The sequence below is a fragment of the Temnothorax nylanderi genome, unplaced genomic scaffold (assembly GCF_030848795.1).
Source record: "Temnothorax nylanderi isolate EJ_2023f unplaced genomic scaffold, tnyl_v1.0 TNYL_tig0244_pilon, whole genome shotgun sequence".
Lineage (NCBI taxonomy): Eukaryota > Metazoa > Arthropoda > Insecta > Hymenoptera > Formicidae > Temnothorax > Temnothorax nylanderi.
The window spans coordinates 118,476-143,232 of NW_027249306.1; the positions used below are offsets into that span (position 1 = coordinate 118,476).

At 42.0% G+C, this 24,757-nt stretch overlaps 1 long non-coding RNA gene across 2 annotated transcripts; it reads right to left on the reverse strand.

Moving 5' to 3' along the window:
• Positions 1-18,863: 18,863 nt before the first annotated feature.
• Positions 18,864-20,114, reverse strand: LOC139779838 (uncharacterized). Of its 2 annotated transcripts, XR_011720028.1 has the most exons (3): positions 19,705-20,114; positions 19,167-19,599; positions 18,864-19,085 (listed from the first exon to the last, which is right to left on the reverse strand). It is a non-coding gene; the product is annotated as an uncharacterized lncRNA (long non-coding RNA). The 2 variants fall into 2 exon arrangements; XR_011720027.1 differs by having other exon boundaries at positions 19,167-20,114.
• Between the last annotated feature and the right edge of the window lie 4,643 nt (positions 20,115-24,757).

A 24,757-nucleotide genomic window follows, 5' to 3' on the forward strand; every position in this document is an offset into this window, starting at 1 on the left:
ATAGACTAACAGCACGATCGCGATCTTTGTAATTACGTGTGCATCTCGACATTGTACATTGCGAGCATTAACCCTTTTGCTTTGTCATCACGGCCACCCGCTTACTTTATAATAAACTTTATTTTACTTTATAATAAACTTCATTTTGCAATTCTTAACCCCGTGTCTGTTCCTCCGCACCTTCTTCGAACCCAGACCCGCCGCGAGCTGAATCCGCGCTTCGGAAGACAAGTTATTTTACAATAAAGGTCTTAGAATAAAATATCGAACTTGTAATGCGGTAAAAAATAAGATATTTTGGACTTTTTATCACATTAAGATAATTTTTTTTATTTTATCAATGCAGCATAAATAGAAAAATCGTTTATGTATATAGAACATTAAATGTTTACTGCTTTGTACAATAATTAATACTTGTCGATGTTACCGGCGGTACCATTAATCGATCTACCAAACTGATCAATCTAGCACAACAGCGGCCATACGTCAGCAATGCTAATTACGACGCAATGGTTTATTCGTTATTAAACGCGCCCATTATACCGATCAACTTTAGCCTGCATTTCTGCAGTTACGTGGTGGTAAACACTTGCCGAGTTAGCAACAATCGAATGCGAAGATACCATCGCGCGCAATTGCCGCGTCATGACATGGTAATTCTGGAGTATAAGCGAGCTCGCGCCGCGAAATAAATGCATAATAAACACTGTAATGACGCATGTCGCGCGGAAAACACTCTCTCGTGGCAAACGAGAGAGTGGTAAAACGATTTTTCGATACATTCTCTATTACGCTCGGACATGGAGGAAACGCGCGTGGCAATTTATTGTGCCGTGTGAGTTGTATTACGTATGTTGTATTTTAATGCATTTCTATGTGTGTCATACTGACGAGCACGATTGTAAATAAACCGTAAAGAGCTGGAAACCCTGAATTTCGATGAAATGGAGTCTGCAGCTCTTGAAGTGTTTTTGTGGACAATATACGAATTTATGTCAATAAAATTAAAATTTGAGTTAATTATATAGAAGACCTGCGCGCATACACCTGAGAAGAATTTAAGATCGTAAAAATTTTAGCATGCATATGATGCTTAGAGTAGGAATAAGTTTGTTCGTCTTAACGAAGTTAATTATTATTATTGCTTGATAAGTTTTTAATATTTATTTATTTTTATTTAACTTTCTAAAATAGTGCTATTAATTAAGAGAATTAGAAACAGCGAATCGCATTTGACTTTGATCACGCTCCGAGCACGCTTTCTATATTTTATTCGAATTTCTATTCACTCACTAATAGTTTAAACGGATTTCATCTTCTCACAGTTTTATTCAAGCGTCGGAAATAATTTAAGGCCGAGCGGATTAATGAAATGTAATCGATCGATTGGTATTACCGGTGGGTCGAGTAATTTTCGCAGGAGCGCCCACATCCGTCTATCGATCGGCTCATCTCCTTTTTACCGTCGGTATTCGGAACGATCGGGATATCCTATGGCTCTCGGTCGTGTCAACCTTTCGAGGGCGCCCCATTGTCCTGCGGCTTTCAGCCTCGGAAATGAAGTAATGGAAACGCGGCTGGATCTCCCTTTCCTGTGCCGCACGACGTACAATTTTACTCCTTCCTTCTTTTTTTTTCCTGGCCCTCTCTCCCTGCCTTCATTTCGCCGACTCGCTTCCGCTAGCTTTCCTTCATTCGTTCGTTCTTTCTTTCTTTCTTTCTATCCGCTTGTCACCGACCGCACCCCGGTTTGCCGCAATCGTATTAAGTTCGCTGTTTCGCCGACGAGTTGCATTTACAGTGTGCAACGTGTCCAGTGGGGAGAGCTTACGAGAATTCATATCTCCAAATCGTTTTGTATGAACTGTATATACTTCGTATATTCTGAACTTTTCCGCCAAACATAAAATCTCAGACTGACAGAAATTTAAGAGAGTTAGAAATCGTTTCTGACAATAAAGAAATGTAATCATTTCTTATAAGTTTGTTTATTTCATATTAGGTATCGCTAATGGAGACTTCTTGCTATTTGAATATTTACCATTTATTGAATGATACGCTTTTTAGTATAAACATAAAGATATCATAAATATAATTGTAAAGCACGAAAAAAATTATGAAAAATTATGATACAATTTAAACAAAAAAATATTCTCTTCAATTGCGAATGTATCAATGTTACTAATATATACGCGTTATTACGAAAAACAACTTATAGAAATAATTCTCCAATTTCTCCAATGTCTTAATAATTTTATTAAGACCAAGAAAAACCAGCAAAAGGATAGTAGAAAGTAAACAAACTGAATCAAGAAATTTTTATCCATTTTTGAAAGGAACACCGCCGTCTTGAAGGGTCACTGGCCCTTTAGGAGTTAACGATGGTTCTAGCTCTCTGCTCTTTTGCTTTACTCTGCTCTTCTGCTCTTTTCCGCTATTTTCCGCTTGTTTTCTCTAGCACGCGTCATCGGACGCGACCGCAACGATCGTATTAGCACCGCCTTTCTTCCGTTCGTTCCCCTTCGATATAAGCTTATATCGTCAGCGCACTCGAATTCTCCAGCGGCGACGGCGGCGGCGGCGGCGCTCCGCGCTCTATTCCCTTCCGGTCCATCCGGTACTACCCGGTCTCTGGCCTCGGTACTGGCTTAGAAATACAATAAAATTGTTCCTCGCGACTACTCGATCTCGGGGCCCCGCGTAAAAGGCTTTCGGAGATTTCGAGTGGTAATTTATTTCCGGCCGCGAGGGTCTTCTGAAGTGTGTGGCGAGAGTCACGACAAAGGAAAACTATCTCCTCGAGTCTCGTCAATGTGTCGTCCTTGGTCCTCGACTTTTTCTTTCTCCTGCCTCCCTCAACCCCCGCAGTTCTTCTTACTCCTTCTTTCGCTTCTTTGCTTTCTTCCGCCTGTGGGGAATCTTTCGGAGTTTTAGAAACATTTGTATGTCGTTTGTTTCGCGACTTTGTCGCCGCAAATTAGGATGAAAAATCAGTCGTCGGTGAGGTTCATTAAAACTCTCGCCTGGAGTAGTAATTTCTCGAGCGGTGATGTTTACGAAATAATTCTTTGTTTGGCTCAAGAATTTTTTCCAACTGCTAATTGTTCGTAAATCTAGATTTTACGCTTAATTATCTGTTATTAAATTTTTTTGGTTGTACTAGTCATTAAATTGTCGCAAAAAATTTGGAAAAACTCAATAATAGCTATAAAAATTGTCACTGATCTTACACACGGTTTATGCAAGTTGAATTTTAAGAATCTAATCTAAACAAAGACAAAAGGCATTATGATGTAAGTCCGTATTGTCACTATATTGCTAATGGAAACATACTTTGTAATAAGCGGATTAATGTATCTCAATGACTTATAAGCGTTATTTTCAATTTCTGTTTATACATGTTGATAATTTAATGACCTCAATGTGAAATAATATAAATTCCAACGATACACACGCATAGGAGGATCAGCTCATTGTCGCGCTCATTAATTATTACTATATGGGACATATGTCGACGGTGAGGCAAACGATTTATTGGTACAATGAACTAATTACTTTCTAGCGTACAATGGTAATTGTAACGCGGCATTCCCGGTATATTAAGCGTTCGCGTTCGCTCCATTGTACGGGCCATAATGGATATTATGTCATACGGGAAATATCTCTGCTTCGTTCGCAGAACTGTCGGCGAACGCTCTTTTCGCGGGGACGCGCGCTCAGATGATTTCACTCTTCGTCTCGGAGGGAATCCATTTTAAGCCCTGTTTTTTTCTCCAGCCATGCGAAAGCCTTTTAAATCCCGCGTGTTCGTTCGACCGTTTTTTTTTTAATCCTGTTCCTTCCGCACACTGCGATATTTTCAGTGCTTAACTCGGGGGAAATCGAGGATTCTAAAGTCTCAGCAATCGCGTACAACGGAATAATATTCATATTAACGACGCTTTCTGACGTTACGTAATTGTGTAATATTATATCATTCTGTACAATTATCGCGCATCGTATTAATCGCGTACCTAAGTCACACTGCCATCTGTCGCATTACGGCACGGAGTAATAATCCATTTTACGCATTTTCCAACGTTTTTCCGCGTTACCTCTTAAAGTAACGGCCATGTCCGTCGTGGCGTAAAATCTGCCGAGAGGTCGTAAAACCGAGGTCCGTCAAGACAAGGCTAATTTTCCGCGTAGCTGTGAGAACACGGGATGTTACGCAAGCGTCCGTGGCGATATACAACAAATACATATATCTTCGCTCGAATGTGCCTTCGAAAGGAAGTCTTAACGGTGGTAGGACAGCTCTCTACGATCCTTTCCTGTGTCTCAGATCCTGTCAGCCTTTCTCTGATCCCTTCTGTCCTTCGTCGTGTATTACCACCGACATGGTCATAAAGGGTCGTACACGCGAATACGAGTGCCAGAATTGACTCTGTAACGAGCACTGTAATAACAAACGAGCTACGACGTAAGTCAAACGAATGGGTCTTTTACGAGTTTCGAGGAGATAGCGTCGTAAGGAGGGAAAAACGCGGAGGACAGGCGCGGGAATAGGAAACAACGAGGAGGGAAGAGCTCGGTGTCACGGGCGAGACATTGTGGCTCGAATATACGAGAGCCGAACTATTAAAAAGATATTTCGTGTGAATTTTTCGCGCATTAAGAAGCCTGAGGACTCGATTTGATAATGCTTTCATTGTTATCTCTTGTTATAGCGTTGTTGTGAAGTTGACTAAGTCCATTGATAAAATTCTGAAAAGAAGATAATTTACTTTAATTAGTTATTATTAAGAGATTGCAATTTACAATTATGTTTACCTTGTTTTTAATTTTTGCAAAACGTAATAAGGAGATTCTACATTTAAAAAAAATTATTAATTTTGTATTACTAATTAATTATTTTATACTTAATATTGTTACGGTATGGTATACTGTTATAATGTTTGATTGTTGCATATGCTGTTAATTTCTAATGTCAGTTAAAAAAATGTAGTAGTATACTGAAGTTTCCGGAGGGTTACATTATTTTCAAAGTAAACACAGATAAAGAAAAAAAATCTGAATTAATAGTTCGAAAATATTACTAAAACATATCTGTAGATATCTATATGTAATGTATACTGTAATTACGATCCTTGGCAAAACGACGAGCACAAGTGCATCGTTTAGAGAAATCGCAGACAAGCGGGATAATAGTTTAGTAAGACGCAACGGCCCACAGTGGTTCGCAATATGACACTGCGTGCTCGGCATCAAAAAGAAAATGCGGACTCTTTTTTGATATCCGCTTATTTCCCGACCGCGCGTCGTTTTGTCGCGCGGGCTCTTTCAGATTTTTAATTAAAAATGCGGAGCGCGCGGCAGGAGGTGATAGGTTACATATAGGAGGGCTCGGGCGGGATAAGCTTTGCGCACGGTATATAAACCCCGTTTAACCGTCGCGCCGATATACTTTTGGCTCGCATGTTATTACGGGGCCGCGATTTTATGCGGGGCGCGTATACATTCGCGAATTAGGGCTGTTTTGCGCCGGGCGCCGCCGAATTTTCGCGATAACCTCGGGCGATAACGGCTTAAGTTACGGTAATCTAATCGTAACCGCCGTATTTTCCGGATAGCGGATTTAGACGCTCCGGCCATTACCGCCGTCGTTGAATTTTTATGCCTGCGATTTTACACCATTCGGGGTTAGATACCGTTTCAAACGAACGAAAATATGGGGTTAAAACGCGACCGCAATATTATCGAACGCGCTTATACGGACGATACAACACCGCGAATATGCGAGAGTGTGCTCACTTTGGACGTTTTCGCATTATCCACACAGTGCACGTGGTATATATAGGCATTGCATAATATTGCAAGAAACTTATATCCTACGGAAAACAGAGGCGACGAGATCGAGTTCTTTATTAAAAAACAAGGTGATTACATTTCTTTTTATTAAGTTGGCTTAAAGATTCGGTTTTTCTCTGTTTTGTAAACGTAAATACACGCACATTTGAAATACGTTTATGTCTTATGCTTAAAGTATATTTTATGCTATCGAATTTAGATTAACATATTTTATGAACATATTCTATTACTATATCTATCTCGATAAATTAAATAAAATTATACATATATATATATATAATATCTGTGATAAGTTTTATAATTTAAACTGTATAAAATTTTCTCACGTATCTGGCAACACGCATATAAGAGTCAACCCGCTTTACACATAAATAGCATTTGATTTTGTAATATTTGGAATATGTAATATTGATCTTACAAGCATATTTGTGTACGCAACATCCAACCCGCGGGAAAATATGTAAATCATAGAATGGAATTGGTTGGGTGGTATCGGAGGGAAGGTCGAAGGGAGTGCCGAGAAGTAGAGTCACGTAAGGGCGTTATTAAAAACGTGCCAGTGGAGTAGTATAGTTTTCAGAGGCAATATGTGGTTGTCTGTGCCGCAAACAACGAGACTTCTTCGTCCTCCCAACGTGGAGCCCTTTGATGATGGCGCCCAAGTTTTGGATAAAGCTCTTTCTCTTTGTTCGCTCTCCTCGGCATCTCGTAGCCTCCATCGGCTTCTTCTCCCAGGTCACGGCGAACCTATTTCTCTCGCAGCCACCTGAAATTTAAGTCGTTAAAATTACATTAGAGAAAAAAAACGTAGACTCTCCGGTCCCGTATGTAACGCCGTTCGGTAATTTAGGGTGGAGGTCTAAGAGCCGGGGTCTTCACCCCCGATCACGAATTACCGAAAGCTCCGGAAAATAATGAATGTTATTCCTCACTCCCTTCCTTCCATTCCTTCCTCTTCTGCGGCCGCGGGAAAGGGGTAAGGAGATGAGACGGGTCCTCTCGGAAGACTCGCTTTCCACTTGGTAGCTCCTGGTAGCTCCTTCGTGCGCGTAGCGGCAGCAGAGCCACCATCTCCTTCTACTTACCCTTCTCTCTAATTCGACTCCTCGACCAACGCCAACCCCCAATCTCCAGCCACCACTCGGTTATTACTGGTTGGTCTCCCGGGAAGACGTTATTATCCGTGCGGCTCCTCCGCGATGAGTTTCTCCCGGAGGCTGATTGACGGCGTGAAAAACTTCAACGGAACAGTAGAACGCGCCACACGTATCGATTCTCCTCGATCGCGTTATCTAATTATCCGTTTTGAAATTACCTGCTGTTGTTTTTTCCCCTCGCTAATAACTTTCGCACGCTTGAATAGATTCCTCTGTAAAATTTGAAAATGCAAAATAATTATCTCTCTCCCTCTCTCCCTCTCTCTCTCTCTCTCTCTCTATTTTTCTCCTATCTATCTCTTGTCTTTTTGTTAGTTATTATTTCTCATTTGTGTTTCTCTCATTTAAATCCCGGAAAAGTCGCGCGGAAATATAACGCGTAGTAATGTTGCTCTCGATTCTACTACATTTCCGAAAATGGCCGTGGATAGACTGTATTTGGAAAAAAATGACGCGCACCTGCAACCATTCGTTGCGATAAATACGAAACGGTCGACGGCGCGCGGCGTGGCGCGGCTTCGCAACTGACATTTGTTATCGAATGACAAGCTTCTCCCCGTCGACACATTTATCTTTCGACGTAGCGTCGCGGTATGGAGTTCATTTGCCTGGTACGTACCGAATATGTACTATTACTGTGAACAAATTAACTCGCTCTCCACCGTCCACGCTTCTGCTCGGCGATTCGCCCGCGTGGGAAAGGGACGCCTGGCTAGGTATATAGATATCGCTTGGACACGGCCGGTCTTTCTACGTTTGCCTATGCTGGTCGATACTCGTATCAATCCTAAATCGGAACAAACCGACCGTATAGACAGATGGTCCGACGAATGGACGAACCGATTGCGTCCGAAATTTTTCCCGAGATCCGCCGCGCCGTGCCGTGAGCTTATCGCGGGATTAATTTTTTCGTGGGTTCACGCTTCTCCGACACAAATTTACATACCGCAATCCGTAAGTTCACTGACATTGATGAATCTAAAAAATAGAATAGATTATTAAATGGAATTCGAGATATTTCATTTCTACATATGTTTCTTGTAAGATTGTGAAGAGAATATACTGAGAATATTCTTAGTATATTCTCAGTACCGTATTGCGCAAAATATGCGCGAATAAGGTATATGTCAAGTATATTTCTCGCATCTCTCGAAAACTCAGAAATAAAATGTTAATTTTCCAAAATTTAGTCCTATTGGAAGTAAATTTACCAATTTCTACTTGAGCTTCATCTATGACACAGAATCATAAATGCAAAATCGATTTGTGATGTTCGAGCATAGTTATCTTCTGCAAGACTACGCACAATATTGTTTCCACCCACATGTTCGAGGGTTAAATGGCGTTCGCAACCCACGCGATACGCGGCGAACGTAGGCCGTCTGTCACCGTGTCCCAATTCGTTCTTCTCCTCTCTATCGGTCGATGGAACCGTATAAAGCAGATGATAGACCGGGACGAGCACACAAAAAGTCGCATCAATGCGCTCGTCCTTCTTCTCGGCGCAGCGCGCGGCGGCCGTTCGCTGGATAACGAACTATTCTCTGCGTGGCGTGACACAATTTTTAGCCGGTGTTACGCGTTCGCCGGCACATTCGGTATCGAATTAAATCTCCCCGGTTTTTCTTCGCAACCTCGTAACACGGGCGAGCGTTAATAGATCCTGCTCCACGTGGGCGCGCGGGCGCGCGCGCGCGCTTCGTTTCTCTACCGGCCGGTATCGATCCCGAGGATCGATGTAATGAAACGAGACGCGCGACGCAGGAGCGAACAAAGGGCCGATGAGAGCACGGCACGAGCAAACAAAATTACGCGGATGGCTCGTCCCCGATGCTCTCCCGTCGTGCGCGAGTGCAGTTCCTGCGCCCATCCGTTCCGAACCGAAGTAACGAACTGATCGCAAATCGAAACGCGCGCGTCTCCGATAAGCTTTGCTCTCTCTCGCACGCGAATTAACTCCATCCGCTCGGCACACCGTCCTTCGCGAAAATACACGTCGGAACGCGAACTCACGTATTCGGCCTGGGCGTATCTCTCCACATCGCTATATCGATAAGTCGCTCGAAAAGTGCTTTCGTACATTTAGCGAGTATTTATTACGAATTGTGAAGAAGCAGAAATAAGTCGCTAAAGAATCAGCGCACGATTGCTTGGCGTCCATCAATTTCAAGAGGGAGAATTCTTTCGGAATTCTTAAGGATCCAGAAAAGTTACACGTAGATTGCAGCGTTATACATAAAAAATGCTCCGATAATGTGATACGGAAATCGAAAAGCATGACGGTTGTTTTAACATTAATAATATCTAAATTTTTATAAGCGTCTCAAGATTATATGGTTATTGTATAATAATGCGTAACTTTTAATAAAATTTTGTCCGTACAACTATATGTCATTTTATATCTTAAGTTTGCAAGACGATTGTTAGTTTGGACGTTCGGTGCCTCGTTGTTCGTTCTCGCTGCCATTGATCGCAGATTAATCTTTTCGCACGTCCGTTTTTTCCTCTCGGCAAATGATTGCACGACGTATTATGCCCGTGAAAAAGACGTCTCCTCATATAGAGCGACGAGCGCGCGTGCATTAAATTTGAATCTGTTGGGATAAGAGAGCGCGGAAGGGCGACAACGGTGGAATATCAACAGATGGTGTTTTAATCGCGGCACCCTTTACTGTTGAAAGAGCGGGTTAGAGGGAAACGCGTGTGCGCGGGGCGAGAAAGAGAAATTGTCGAAGGGATATACTCGGAGCGGAAAGGTCGGAGGACGAAGGACGGAGAGGAGAATGAGCAGCGCGGGGCGGCGCAGGAGGCACCGCTGGATGGCCGGATAGTAAATGATTGTCGATTAAAGTGTCCCCTCCGGTCAGGACCACGGCAGGCCCAATGGCTGGATTGACAAATGGTTCGCGAAATCTGCATTCGTTGCAAAGTATTCGCTTGCCAATTTTGTCCGAGAGTCGTACTCGGCCATTTGTTCGCTGCTCGTTCTACCATGAACTCCACGGAAGAAATAAAAAAAAAGAAAGAAAGAAAAAAATAGAAAGGAAAAAATAAACAGACGCGCGCGTCGCGTTTGTCCATCCGGATCGTGATCCTTATCGACTTTCGTCCCACGGCGATCCATCGATAGACGCGCTCTCAGCAGCGATGAATGAAAAAAAAAAAAATTATCGAGAGTATACCGTCGAGCTTGTGCATAGCCTTTTCGCGCTGCGCTCCCGATATCGATTCGATAAGCTAGGCTAATTAACGGAATGAAAAGTGCGGGTGAGCTCGGTCTCGGTCTATTCAATATTTTAAACGAATATTTCATTTTAAACAGAAAAACTCGTGCAGTTAAGAATTATCTAACATCTAACATCTAGCAGATTTGTTATAGATATTTAAATAAATTTGCTAGGATTTTAATCTAAAATAAATAAGTCGACGAGCTGTGATCGGACTTGAGACGACGATTGTATTGACGATGTAAGCGAATGGCGGTTGAATTAATGTAAGGGGATGTGTAATCTGATTTTTGTAAGCGAATGGCGTTTTTATTATTGTAGGGGGGTATGTTTTAAATTTTAACGACTATTTGATACACTGAAGAAGGCCACAGTTATGGCCGAAACGTTTGTCATTACTTTGTTCGAAATATACATGATAGCATAAACAACCTGCTGGTTCGCAAGCCCTTTGTTTGATTATTGTTATTCCAAGCGAACACTATATACTAATTGTTTAAAATAAATAAGCCTACCAAAAAATATTTACGTCAATAATAATTAATATAAAACGAAAAATTATTGTTCTTGTTTCTCGAACTATAATATATGTTCTTCTCATTTTAATGTTAATGGAAAAGATTGATTTTATTTTCTTCAATATAGTTGACCGTACAAATATTTTTGTGCATATTTTGCGGTTCTTTAGAAATCAGATAAGCGATTTTTTTTAGCTTTAAAATCTCACTTTAGCATACCTATATATAAAATATGAAAAAAGTAAGGCAAATCTAAAAAAATTGTAAAAATAATACGAGCGGTTTCTAAAGCTTAAACTTGTGAAGTGATTAGTATTTACGACGAATGGTCACGGGCAAAAGCAGATCAGAGCGATAAGTGTTTTATCGAATGAAAGTCGATCGAGTTCTTTCGGGCGCTATCGAAGTATTTTCAGCACGACACGCCTCAGCGGCCAAATATTCGCGGCACGTTTCGAATCGTCCGAAGTATCCGAATCGTCCGAGCGAGTTGAACCCGAGCGGCTTCTTCGTGCGTACAGCGATCGTTTGATCGTGCACAATTGACAAGGAATTAAGAGAACAGAGTCGAAGTCAAAGGTTGGGACCCTTCACTTTGAGACTTGATTGTTCGACGAGAGAATACGTCGCGCCGACGAACTGGGCGTCACTTTGGATCGCTCCTGATAAATGATTCGACAGATTCGCACACTGCTTTGTCTGCTCTGCTACCATTATGATTTGTCTTGTCTTGAATCTCTCTTTCGACCTGTTGTTAACAATGGAAAATATGTGGCATTTTATTTTTTGATCGTTATTTTAGTATAGAAGCTATTGCAAACGAATATCCGGAACGAAAGTAAATGATGAATGATAGAATAACAAATTATTATGCGTGTTTGATCTTTAATGTTAAATGTTGTATCATTACTAAAATATTAATATGTAAATTCAACGATATATTGGTTGAAATAAACCACCCCAAAAACTAAGCTCCAAGCTGTCATATTAAAAAGAAAATTATTTCAGTTATTTGTATGTTTATATAAATATAAGAAACATCCGTGTATAAATACTAAAAGTACAAAATGAATTTTGTGATATGTGGTAACGAGAGTTAAATTTGTAGCGAAACAATTAAACTACGCGAACACGGCTGATTTCATTAAGCGACGACCGTTGTAAGAACGGAAATGAAAGTTTCTTTTTTCCGAGGCGATATAAAACGAGACTTTTCACCGTTGAATTATCCCCGTGCTCCTGAAAAATTAACTTAAAATCTTACCGTCGGCGTCGTCGTGCCTCCAAGGGCGGCACCTTGGCGAAGCAAATGAGAACGGTGCAACGTTACAATGGCGATTCAAGAGAAAGGGTCAATTTACATTTAATCTACAAACATTCTTACACTCCTTGTCTCGTTACTTTCTATTAAAAGGGAGCTGTTGGGCGCTGGAATAATACGCTTGTTTGCCGTGTATGTGTGGCGATCGATACCGTGGCGCGATAGCAGTGGTCCACATCGTGGCAGCTATAGCATCTCGATCGCTCTTTGGGGGGGAAAAAAAAGGAAAAAAAAAGGAAAGAGCGAAAATTCCACGAAGCGAAACCGGAAAAAGGAGCGATGCCGTTCGTTCATACTTACTTCACGAAAATTCCGCGATATATTTCTCCAGCTAATATCCGCTGTTCATGATTGCCCATCATGGCCACGAGCCGATAGTCTCGTTGGAGAGACGAGATCGGATGGACAAGCGCGGCTATTTAGGCCCCCAGATTTCCAATCAGGAGTATTAAAGCTCGCGCCCCCCCTCCGCCTGTCCCGCGTCCGCTGCAAGCCGTCTATCGGTATATCGTACGCCGCGATATTCATTACCAAATATTTGAGCTTAAAATGGGGAATGTATTCATGTCCGTGTATACGTGCCTTCTGCCGATTTCATAATTTGCGCGGCGTACGTACGCAATTGATCGCGCGCGACGAATGCATTCGTCGTCGTATTTTCGTATCGTGCCACGTACGCCAGATCTATTTTCGTGTTGCATGGCCGATGTGGATCAATGCGTTCGTTATATCGACAATGTGCGTTATATCGAGATAAATCTGCAATTCCATTTATAAATCAGCATATGGAAATGGGAAGGTAAAATCGCTGGATTTAGAATTTTAATTAGCTTCTTCGGCTGCAGTGTCTTCTATTAATTTCGCCGGGAATTTTCATGTTAACATTGTAATATGTATTTCCGATTTGTGTGTTCACTGCGCAATAATAAGTAAAAATAAAAAATTTATATCTTGGAGAGAAACCGCGAACATCCTTCTATTGTATTGTTTCACATTATGCATATCTATATAAAATATGTAATATATGTAGATAATATGCGAGTTTTTAACGCTAGTCATTGACTTATAAATTAAAAAAAATTATCATTAAAATAGGTATACAATGATAGAAATAGTTAGAGGGAAGATGAAGTAGTCAAAGTGTTAACGTAATATCATTGATAAAACACAGTGAAAGATTTTGGATTTTATGTTCTTGATTATAAATTATAGAAAAGTATATGTATTTGTTTCGCCAATAATTGATAAACGAGAAAGACTATTTTTATATTCGACAACGTTTGGCTAGTGTCATGACAATTCGACCATTGGTTTTGGTCAGATTAATCGTCAAGACTTTTTCGACCATGGGTTTTGGTCGTTATAAATTATGTCAAGCACATTTGCGCGAACTAAGGTTGAACTTCCATTTTTTCTAGTACGAATTTAAGTACCATTACCAATAACCTAACCATCGTCGTAACGCGAATTCAAATCTCGTTCTAGACGTTATTAGTTTTGTAAATCAGCGTTTAACTCGGAATCGAGGGCGGCAACTCGCATGACAGCTCGGTAATAAACAAAAACGAGGGCAGGCGGAAGGAAAAACGCGACGCCGCCACCCTTCGCGGGCGTCAAGGTGATAAATCCTGCGGGGAGGATGGCGGGCTCTTGCTTCTTTCGAGTTTTAACTCCCGCAACTTTCTTATTTATGTGTGACACGAGCACGAATGGATTTCGCCCGTTAAAGTTCCCGTTGCTCTCATCGAGGCGGTTCGAAAACCGGCGCATCGAAGTCGACCCGACCCGACCTCGACGCGATAGGTCGTTCCCGAAAGGGGAATGTAGGCGGTCTTGGTTGGCGATTTAAATAAAAAGAATGCCGTTTCTCGCGAAAAGTTTTTCGACAGCAATTACGCTTGCAAGCGCGCGTACACTGCAAATCCCAGCGTGTTATTTTAACTGAAGCTCTTCTTACACATTTCTTGACGTCATTTAACACGGTTGAACGCATTAATACGATTAAACGTATTAATTTAACACGCAACAAAACATGTAAAACGAGCTTCAGTCAAATGTGTCATTTTTAAACGTTTATGCGTGTAGAAATAACACACTTGGATTTACAGTGTATCTTTTGAATACGGGTCGCGTTTATATTGAATGAAGCGTTTTTTTTTTAAATCTTTTTATGCTGAAGATTCGCAAAATCTGTCTGTTATGCATACATAAGTAGCTGATTATTAGCGATAATTAACATATTTGCTCTCGAAATGTAAAGTAACAATTGAATTCGCCATTTATTTTGCATTTTCATAATATCCGAAATTGCATTTCCGATAATGACGAGGGCAAAATAATGTTCGGATATTCAAATGTAAAAGAATTATTCGAATTTTGGACATGGGGGAACCACTCGACCGAATCTGGGATTCGGATCTATAATTATTTCGGGCATCCGCGCGGTTATCCGCGCGTAGTCGGATACCCCATTGACAAGGGCACCCCACTCACGTGACTATCACGCGGACGTTATAGTCCCATTATCGTAATCGCATAAATCCTACGCGCCGCGCGCCGCCGCTACGCATACCGATTCGTCTATGTCCTTTAACACGCTCGGCTGGTCGCGTTACTTATAGACTCCGCGGGCTCGTATATATCCTAGTCGGAGTCTCTCAGATTCTCTTCTCTTCTTTGTTTCAGGTAGGTGAGCAACGCATATCGGAGCCGTCTTGGTCGAGCCAACCGGTTATTTATGTGACGCGCTCGAGACGGTATGACGTCGACGACAAAATATCGCCGAATGCTACTGCCTCCCTTCGCACGGCAGCGTTCCGCAGCTAAGGTTTGACAGATACGAATGCAAGATGTCGCGCGTCCCGACGTCGGCGTCACCGTCAACTCGTCGTCGTGCGTTAAATCGGATCTATGTAGACCAAGCAAACGAGCGCGAACGAGCACGAGCGAACGACTTTTATCTCGATGCGAGTGCGAACGAATGCCGCGTCTACTGGCGGAAGCGAATTGTTCGTTCGTGTTCGTTCGCGCGCAGTTTGAGGGACATAGCACAAGCGTAATTGCGTGCGTTTTGCGATATTATGTCGCGCTATAGAGCTTGAAATCCTTCCTACATGGATGGCGCGTAACGCTTACAAGAATCATTCTGTAGGTTTCAAATTTCAAAAGACATATCTAAGATGTATACCTAAAATATTATACTTCAGTTTAAATAATGAGGAGTATAATAATTCTTGATTAATCATTCAGTAATTAATTAACAATTTAAAAAATTCTGGAAATATTAATTGTCTTAATTTAAATTAATTTTTTAATCGCTTTCTGAAGAACCGTCTCGTTGGCAAAGCAGCTTTCCTCCATCAGAGATGCAATATATATCGGATGCACTTTAAAGCTGCGTCGTTGTTGAGTTAGACTTTGCAGAGATGAAATTAGCGTGCATCAATTAATATTGTCTCGAACTCAAGCATGCTAACGTTTTGAATTAGATTAAATAGTAGAAGCATTTTTATGTTTTTTGCAACAGCGATACATTCTTATATACGACACGCATTTTCTTTTCGTTCATGGATATGTGCTACATGCACAATGTGTATCTCGCGCATTCTATATTCAACAAATGATAATTTAATGACTCTGAATCTTTCAAAGAATCTGTCGCCTAAAAATTTCTTCGTACGTTGCAAGACACCCGGTATATCCCGCGTAATATGCTTCTTTTCACGGACGTTCAGACATGCGGACGTACGCAATCGCGTGCGGCAGATGAACGTATCATGCCGAGAGAGAGAGAGAGAGAGAGAAAGAGAAGAGGCGGGGCGCTATAACACGCTGAATTATTGAACAGTGCACTCTGGCTTACCTCCTTCGCATATTCCGACACCTATGCCCGGCTCAATCCCGCTCGCGTATTATTGTCTCGCAAAGTAGACTACTACTACTACCTCTCAGCTTAAGATGGAGAAGTCTATATGTGATCGCACGATGTGTTTCACGTATCCGGATATAAATTATTTCTCGGGATTTCTCGGGAGAAAGAGAGAGAATGAGATAGGAAGACTGTGTGTCGCGTCTTCTGGATTTGTATAATGGAATCCTACCGAATTCCTCTTTCCCCTTCCTGACAAAAGTATCTCTAGTTTGACATACGGCGATCCGTGCGCAATTAACATGTATATACGAGAGGGTTAAATTCACGGTCTCTTCACGGATCTTTTGATCGTTTAATGTCAAGGGTAATTGGAGTATGTCAAGGGTAATTGACAATGATAGACGTAAAGTGTCCTTATAGCTAAAAGATGAGTTGATATAGAGTAAGGTGATATACTTCAACAGATAGCGTCGCAACGATGACCCAGTTGATACAAGTTTGTTTACTTGAATTGAGTTTTTTAAATTTTTTTTTCGCTTTTTTTCGATTTTACTAAGCTCTCTGCTTTAAGAGACTTATCAAAGAGAAAGTGAAAGATATTGCGAATCTAGCGACAGGCGCGGGAATGAAATTTCTTGCAACGTGAAGTAACAGCAGGAAACAGCGTCGATTTTTCACGGCCTCATGACAATAAAGCGATAGCGCTCGGCTAGATTGCTAGTCACATACAAAGAAGAACCTTTTTCGCACGATATAGCTCGTTAATGGTGTCGGTAATCAGATGCAATCTAATCTATGTGGAATCCGTGCTGCGGTTAGAATTCTAAATCGGTCGCGATACCGCGATACAAATGAAGTACGGACGTATATGAATAACTTCGCAGTTTGTCATATCATGCTTCGTGAGCTGGTGGAAGTCGGTCGAAGACTCGCGTATTCTGGGACGGCACCATCGCAGGTAACCCTTCGTAAGCCCTTAAGATCCGCCGGTGTCATTATTTTGCGCCAGGCGTACGATCTAGTCGGGGTGGAGAAGGCGCAACCGAACAGAGAGGTAATTCGGGTTACACGCCCGGGTGTAATGGGCGGTCTGACCGGGTTCCCGGTAGCCTGGCGGCGGAGAATACGTTGGCGGTCTCGGAGGTCGGTCGGGCGCGAGGTAGGAAAACGCTCGTGAGGGAGATCGAGCGAGCGCGGCGGGGATGAATGTATGGGCTTCGCTTTTGGGCGCCGCCGGGATTCCTACGGGCCCGTAGAAACTTGCTGCTTGCTCATAAAATGCAAACGGCCGGGCGGCAAGTTTAAGTTTAGACAGCCCCCCCCTCCTCTCGCGTCGCCGGTCGCCCCCGTTCCGTTTCTGTCCTCCTTTCGCCCTTCTCCCTCCTGCCAGAGGAGCCTGAGGCTGTCCTAGTCAGCCTCCGTAACCAACCGCGGGCCGACAATAATGAAATCCATAAATCCGTAAGAGAGCACGCCGAACACCCCGTGCTGTCGCGTCCAGGGACTTCTTCCCTTCCTTTGTCCCTCTCTCGTTTCCTCTCCGACAACATCCTGTACTGTCTATCCACGTGCTGCTGCTGCTGCTGCTGCTACCTTTCACGCGCTCTGCGAGCCTTCGCCTTCGTGACCCTCGACTGAATCTTATTGCGGAGTGGAAACGTCTTTACGACTCTCGGCTAGTGCCGCGAGACCGAATTACATACATATGTACGTCTCTCGAGGTTCGACATCGGTACCATAAGATGCGCTTAGAATTCGCTCCGGCGGGGTAAGTTCGCGATAGAAAGGTTTCCAGAAAGCGAACTATCTTCTAATTTCGAGAAAGTTAATCATCGCATGCAATGAGTTATCCGGTTGAATATCAGAACTAAATTTTACTAATTAGTTTCTTGGGTATTTAAGGCTCATTTGCATCATGCTCTTAGTATAAGTTTGTTAATATACCTTTTCTTCCTCTATTTATTATAAGCAAAACTTATCTAGAAAGAGACAGTAAATTGTTAAACTTACAGGCTTATTAACTTATACTATTGATGCAATCGCGACGCTAAACGAATGGAGTCTTTTAAAAGTGGTGTGTATATCCAGTTTTATAGATATACCTACACACTATAAGTTTCATTGGGATTCGAGTAATATATAAATCGATGGAATATAGGAATGTCTCGATTTTAGTACCATTGTCGATACTGGATTTTGTACAATTTTGAAAGTAAATCGTTCAAATAATGTTGCAATCTTTATTACTATGGAGCGCAGTTATGTCTGCCGACGTAATTTGTTTCCATATTACGGTACTGGTGTCCCGCAAGAGCCAGTGATCGGGGATGAAATATCGATTGTCACGTGGTTTCGCGGCCGGCTCTTGGGCGATGTCGAACGTGCCTCTGATTGATTCGATGCCGCCCGCATCGAAAGGAACTGGCGGCACTCGGTGCCCGAAGGAGAGAGCATTGTTATGCTAACGGAATCTCGATGACTTCCTATCGATCGCGGCGACGATACGGAAAGCGCTCGGGTCTCGCGGATTTTTCCATTTCGTAGGTTTCATTTGTAACTGGCTCTGTAAGGACCGCCGGTATTTTCTCGACGTGTGGTGTATTATTCTGCAAGATCGTTTCTTCTTCTCCGCCGATTCGCTCCGCGACGTTAAGATGCTTTAGAAACGGACTAGATGGATGTACTCGAAACAGACTCGTTGATCGAATATAAATATCACTCGCACAAAAGCCAGAGAGCAATGAGGCGCGCGCATTGTGTTGCAGTAGATGACTGCTGCAAGATAGAAAACGATAGAATAGAAAATGAAAATGGGTAGTGCGGATGTTAGTTTTGAGTTAGTTTATATTTGTCTTAGACTTTATGATAACAGAAATTCGTGGCATAAATGTGCGAGGGGTAGCAAATGTATGACGTTCAAAATTTGAAATTCATTTATTAAAAATACTGAAATTGAGTTCTTTGTTGCGGAATCACAAATTGGCAAGGGAATATAATTCGTCACATTATTAACGCTTTTTTCGTCACGGAAATTCCTAGGAAATTCCATTTGTCATTTTCCGCAGTATTGACCAAGATGCGCACTTTCGATTTAAATTCATTACAGCTTCATTTCGCTGTTGATCGTTTATGCCGTTATAGCTATACAAAAATAAGATTCTGTAGTCTTTTTAGCCCCGTTTTTTTTACCCTCGCATAACTTACTGATAGCTGAACCCTTACCAATAGCCTCTCACCAACGAAGGGCTTCCGGCCCGCTCTCTGAATTAAATTACAATTTTCATACGCGTCAATTCCGGGCTTTCGCGCAATTTATCGGTTCGTTCGCTCCGCTCGCACCGCCTCCGAAAAGTTTCCCTTCCAGTAGAAATTAACGAAACGTCCCTCGGTCTCTCTTTCGCCGGTCGTCTGTTGACGTTCTCCCTATGAGAGGCGGCGGTCGTTTCAGAATCTCGCTTCGCATCCACGTCACGAAGCGACGACGAACAGCGAAGAAAACGGTAAGCTCGCCGATCTTGACTATCTTTCGGGATTAACGTTCTCGTCCCGAGCAACAACCACAGTTGCTCGAGTGCAACTCGAAAAGCCCGTCTCTGCTGACAAGCTTATCTTAGGCCGCGTACACCCTGGCCAGCGATAAGCGTTGAATTGTAAGCTGGGGAATGAAGAAATTTGCTTGATTTATTGGCGTTTATGCGAGCAACATAAGACTGATGTACCTATCGTTATGTGTATTCTTATATGTACAAGTATATTATACCTATCGTATACGTATATACTTATGTCGGAAAAAAGCCTGTAACACTCAGATGTCTCTTCACTTATCAGTCTAGTATTTTTGTGTATTTATAAAATACCTACACATATAGTATATTTATACATGATATAAGTATACTCATGTGGCATATAATTTTCTATTCGCTCGAGCAGATTAAATCAAATTCAAACGTAGCTTGTTATTTATCGATTGTCGATGTTATAAACGCCGATCTTACAAGTCGCCCACATCAGACGGCTATGCAATTTCTTACAAGTGGTCCTTGATCGACTATGTGCATGTATCACCGACGAACAGCTGTTGCGCTTCGTAAAGCGCGGCGAACATGATCACTTGGCTCTAACAGTGTATCAAATGCGCGAAACCATGAGCTTCCGTTGCTGTTGGAAGCATCTCTTGACGTTCACAATACAACTGCGCCTTCCCGAAATATTCATAGCGCTAAATGCTCCCGAGACTTGCGTCATTCAGCATGTCGTCTTCGTGACACAAGCATTTGCCTGCCAGGAGATTACCTTGCTCATCGTTTCGCTTCGTATTCGTCCGCCGCGGCATGCTTTAACACGTTGAGTGACGGCAGCAATTTGCTAATTTTATGAAGACTTCGCTAATGTTTTCCTGTTACGAAAGGTAACGGAATGTAAGTGGTTAAACCGGTATTTAAATATTTCAGGAGACATTGGCTATCCTTGTATAGCGCATTCAGTAAAATTTTATCGGCATCAAATATTAAAGCGGGAATTGATCTTTAATGCATTAGCAATTATTTTTGTACCAAATGAGTATATTATTACGAAATACAACTTCTACGATTATTGAAATGTCTATATTTGTCAGCTATACTGCAGTACAAATTTATTCAACTTTATGACCACCACGAAGAATTACAAATTTAATTAACGTTACACGCATTTAGCTAAAATTAGAAACATATAATCGTTAAATATTTGCCTTGATTATTGTCTTCTTAACATCGATACTTTCTGTGTTTGATTCTATTATTATAATTACAGTTATCATCGTTACTGTGCTTTGGCGGTGCACGGAAAAAAAGGATTTGTTACTTATATGGTTTCGCTATTATCGCAAAATTAATCTCGCAGCAAAAAATGTTGGTTGTTCATATAGTAACAAATCCTTTTTTTTCCGTGTTATATTTTGGTTCCTATCCTTCACATATTATTTTTTATGCTAATATCTCTATTGATAGATTGTTCGGTGTGAACGTTATTTCATACACGTGACATGGAATCCTCACAGATGTCGAAGTAAAATACATCCAAGCTTTCTCTATGCGATAGGCGAATGTGGACCCTTGTAACTTTCGAAATTTTGGTGAAGTTTCTTCGCGCTTCGCGGAGCTTTGCTGGCGCCATGTTCTCGTCCTCATAGCCACTCGGCGTTCGTTTCTGCGAAACGTGCAACGAAGCAGCAATTTGTTACGGAACAAGACATGCGTCGTCGCGTAATACGCAAGGCACGTCGCTATTCCGTACAACGTTATTTATATACGCGCACGTATAAATAACGTTGTATAATACATACGAGGATCTGAAGGCTTCCGCAATATCAAAAATATAAGGAACAGAGAACAGATATTAGAGATAAGGAATAAGGATTTGGGAACAGTTGCGTTTCAACCTCTTTTTTTTTTCAATTTTCCAGGTTATGTAGTGTGTACTAGCTTTAAAACCTATCGTTTATATGTTTTATGTGCGTTGAACTGTTTCTTATTCCTGGTTCCTTATTCCTAATCGCTAATTTCTGTTCCTTGTTTCTTCATAAATTTTGTGACTATCTTGGAGGCGGTTTTTCCTTTACAAAATTTTAATTCGTCACATTTTCTACTGCTGAGTAGTTACCTTTAAGAAACGTTACCGCGGTAGTTTAATTTATATATACACAATTAATTTTTACTTGATTTAAAATTACACTAAAACTAAGTTTATACATATAAAACTGAGTGAAACTTTTCTTCAATCAGTATACAGTTTAACCAATCAATGCCATCAATATTGTTAAAAAAATATATTTCATGTTGCTCCTTACATGAACGAAGTTGCATGGAACCTAAAATACGTTATATGTATACGTATAGGGGAATGGATGGAAAGAGGCAGCCCGGAGAATAGGATGTATATTTGGGAACAAATACAATTTGAATGAATTAGCAGTAAACTGGAAATGGGCAACTCAGGGTTACCTGACCCGGGGGTTACCGATCTCTCTTTCTCTGCCTCTCTCTTTCTCGTTACTCCCTTCCTCCTTGTTCGCTGTTCTTCCTCCTTTCGCCCGCTCCTTCACTTTCACTCGATCTTGTCTTCTCTATTTCCCTTACTTCTCTTATTTTACTTAGCCGTCGTTCGTGCGCCCTTTGTTACACATTGCTATGTCGTCTCACTTTCTTTGCCTTTCCTTCTGCCAATCTTCTTTCATTTCTGTTTTACTGAGTATCGTCGATTTGACGACATTTTCGGACGGAAAATTCCGTAGCAACAGAGAAAAACATTTCACTTTGAGTGGCTTTCTTCTACGGGTGCTTTTCTCTTTGTTCGCGCGTACACGGGCTGTTCTGCTTTTCTTTATAGGGCTCTTCGTAAACAACTGTGCAATGCATGTAGAACATAGTCGATATCTACTTTACGTACACGCTTCACCGAGAGTTGCTCTTACTCAGAATCCTGGAGAGCTGTTAGTTTGCGTGTGTATTGATTAAGTTCTAAAACATCAGGTTGCTTGGCGTCTCATCAACGACTAAGCTATAATAGATATTTTTGCAGCATTTTTTGCATTTTTTAATTAACTGTTACATGTCTCCCATGAAAGTGAGCCTTATAATATAACTGACATTGAGATTATTTTAATTATCTCAAATGTGTCGTCTCTTTATATATGTATATTGTAATATTTTTATCATCTTCCATCAGCGTCCAATAATTACTAATTAATAATTGTCAGCATACGATAAATGCGGCAAGCATCAGGAGATCCTATCGAATGCTTTGCAGCCGCGTGTTTTATTTGTGGCAACATATATATCGTAACAAGTATGATGATTGCGGCAATTCTCGCAAAGTGAGTATCTTGCGAAACAGTCCCACGATACAGAAAGTCGTAGCGTCTCTATGGCTGACATTTTTCTAGGTCTGCATTTCGCGAAGGTATACACCGAGGCACCGTAGATTACGGTGGCAGCCTCGATAGTAACCGCAGGTAGACAGATGCGAAAATGCGCATCGATACGTATTCGCATTACTGGTTTGCCCGAGCAAAACGCATTGCGCGTCGTACCGCCGCGGGAAATGGCAAAACAAATATAGCGTAATATCGTGCAATATACCGCTTTACCTCGTTCCGTCACGGAAGATATTTGTTCAAATATACTTTACATTTGAAAATGCTATTTTAATAATGGTCCAATTTCGTTCACTCTTTTCGCGTTCCGCGACGTAAAATTTCGATTGAAATTGACAACGTAAAAGGTACTCAAGAGCAAAAATCTTCAAAAAATAACCATGTCTCGCTCAGGAGTAATTATGCCTCCTTGACAATCGTGTTCTTAACTGTAAAATCTTTCCTTTCATATTCCGAAGTTGAATACAGTTACGTCACGTTTAAAATAACTTCGCTTAACGTAGTCGGATGATATAATTCCGCGCTTCCTGTTCTGTACGCGCATTGTGTCACGCAACCATTGTTTTTTATTATACACATGTAATGATTATGTCGGCGGGAAAAGTACGTGAATAGTGTGAATTTAGCGATGTGAAATTTTCTCTCGAGGCGAGCGGGCGAGCGAAAGCGACGGCCTGAGAGAAAGAGATACACATTTCTCGCGGTCTGATATACATTTTTGCTGAGCGCAATAAGTTTCCCGTTAATCTTATAACACCGCTCGCGCCGTGGACGTCCTTGCATTATTCTCGGGCGGAGATTCGTAATGCTTACCCCATGAATAATGTACTGGCTCCCCGGGTACAATCCCGGCCGCCACATACTTTCAGTTGAGCCGACAGTTCGGAGTAGTTTTCAAATAGTTCTGGCAGACGTAAGTCCGACGGCCAGCCCGATCTTTGCATTATCCGTTTCCGGGAGTGCTATCGCTTTCCGGAATGCGCAATCTCGCGTAATAAATCGACCGAACGTGGAATAAAAATTTGATGATCTGTCTCTCGTCTAGAAAGTATATACTCATGAATTTTACATTTAAGTCGGTAATGTGATTTAACGAGCTTACCTAACGCGCTCGGAGTGAGAGAGAAAGAGAAGGAGAGAGAGAGAGAGAGAGAGAGAGAGAGAGAGAGAGAGAGAGAGAGAGAGAGAGAGAGAGAGAGAGAGAGAGAGAGAGAGAGAGAGAGAGAGAGAGAGAGAGAGAGAGAGAGAGAGAGAGAGAGTGAGAGAGATACGCGGGAATGGTGCCGCGGCCGAAAATGCAAGCGGTCGTAAGTAATCATTCGCAGGGCTATCGTTTTCGGGAATCTCGATAATTGCGTACAGCAGTCATCCAGGATCAGCGCGATATTGCGTAATCGCAACCAATCGTTACATCGATGGTGCGTTTTATTATCGTGATTAATATCGGCGGTGCCATCGGCGGGCGCGAATGCCATGCAATACGTCTCTGCAATACGATGCGCTCCCGCTTCCGCCGCCACCTCCGGTCATCCCCCTCGGCCACATGCGGCCATGCGAGGCGCACCAATATCTGCAGTGACGGCATTGACCTCTTTTAGCGGTTCATAAAGCGTTAACGGTCATATCTGACGGTAATTACGCCCCGCTATCGCTATTGTGATATGTCACAAATTTCCCATGAAATTTGCCGTTTGCGCCCCGACCTTATCTCATCGCGCTCGCATATGTCGCCGAGTGTGTCGTGCGCGCGCGCGCGTACACGCGTGTATATGTACATCCGATGTTTAAACCATCGCGATCAGCCTGCGGGGATAATTAGAACGCGCCATGAATGAAACAGTATGGAAAATGGAGATTTCGAACGCGTGTTGCAATCGCGTTGCGCTAAAAGGCTGTCCGT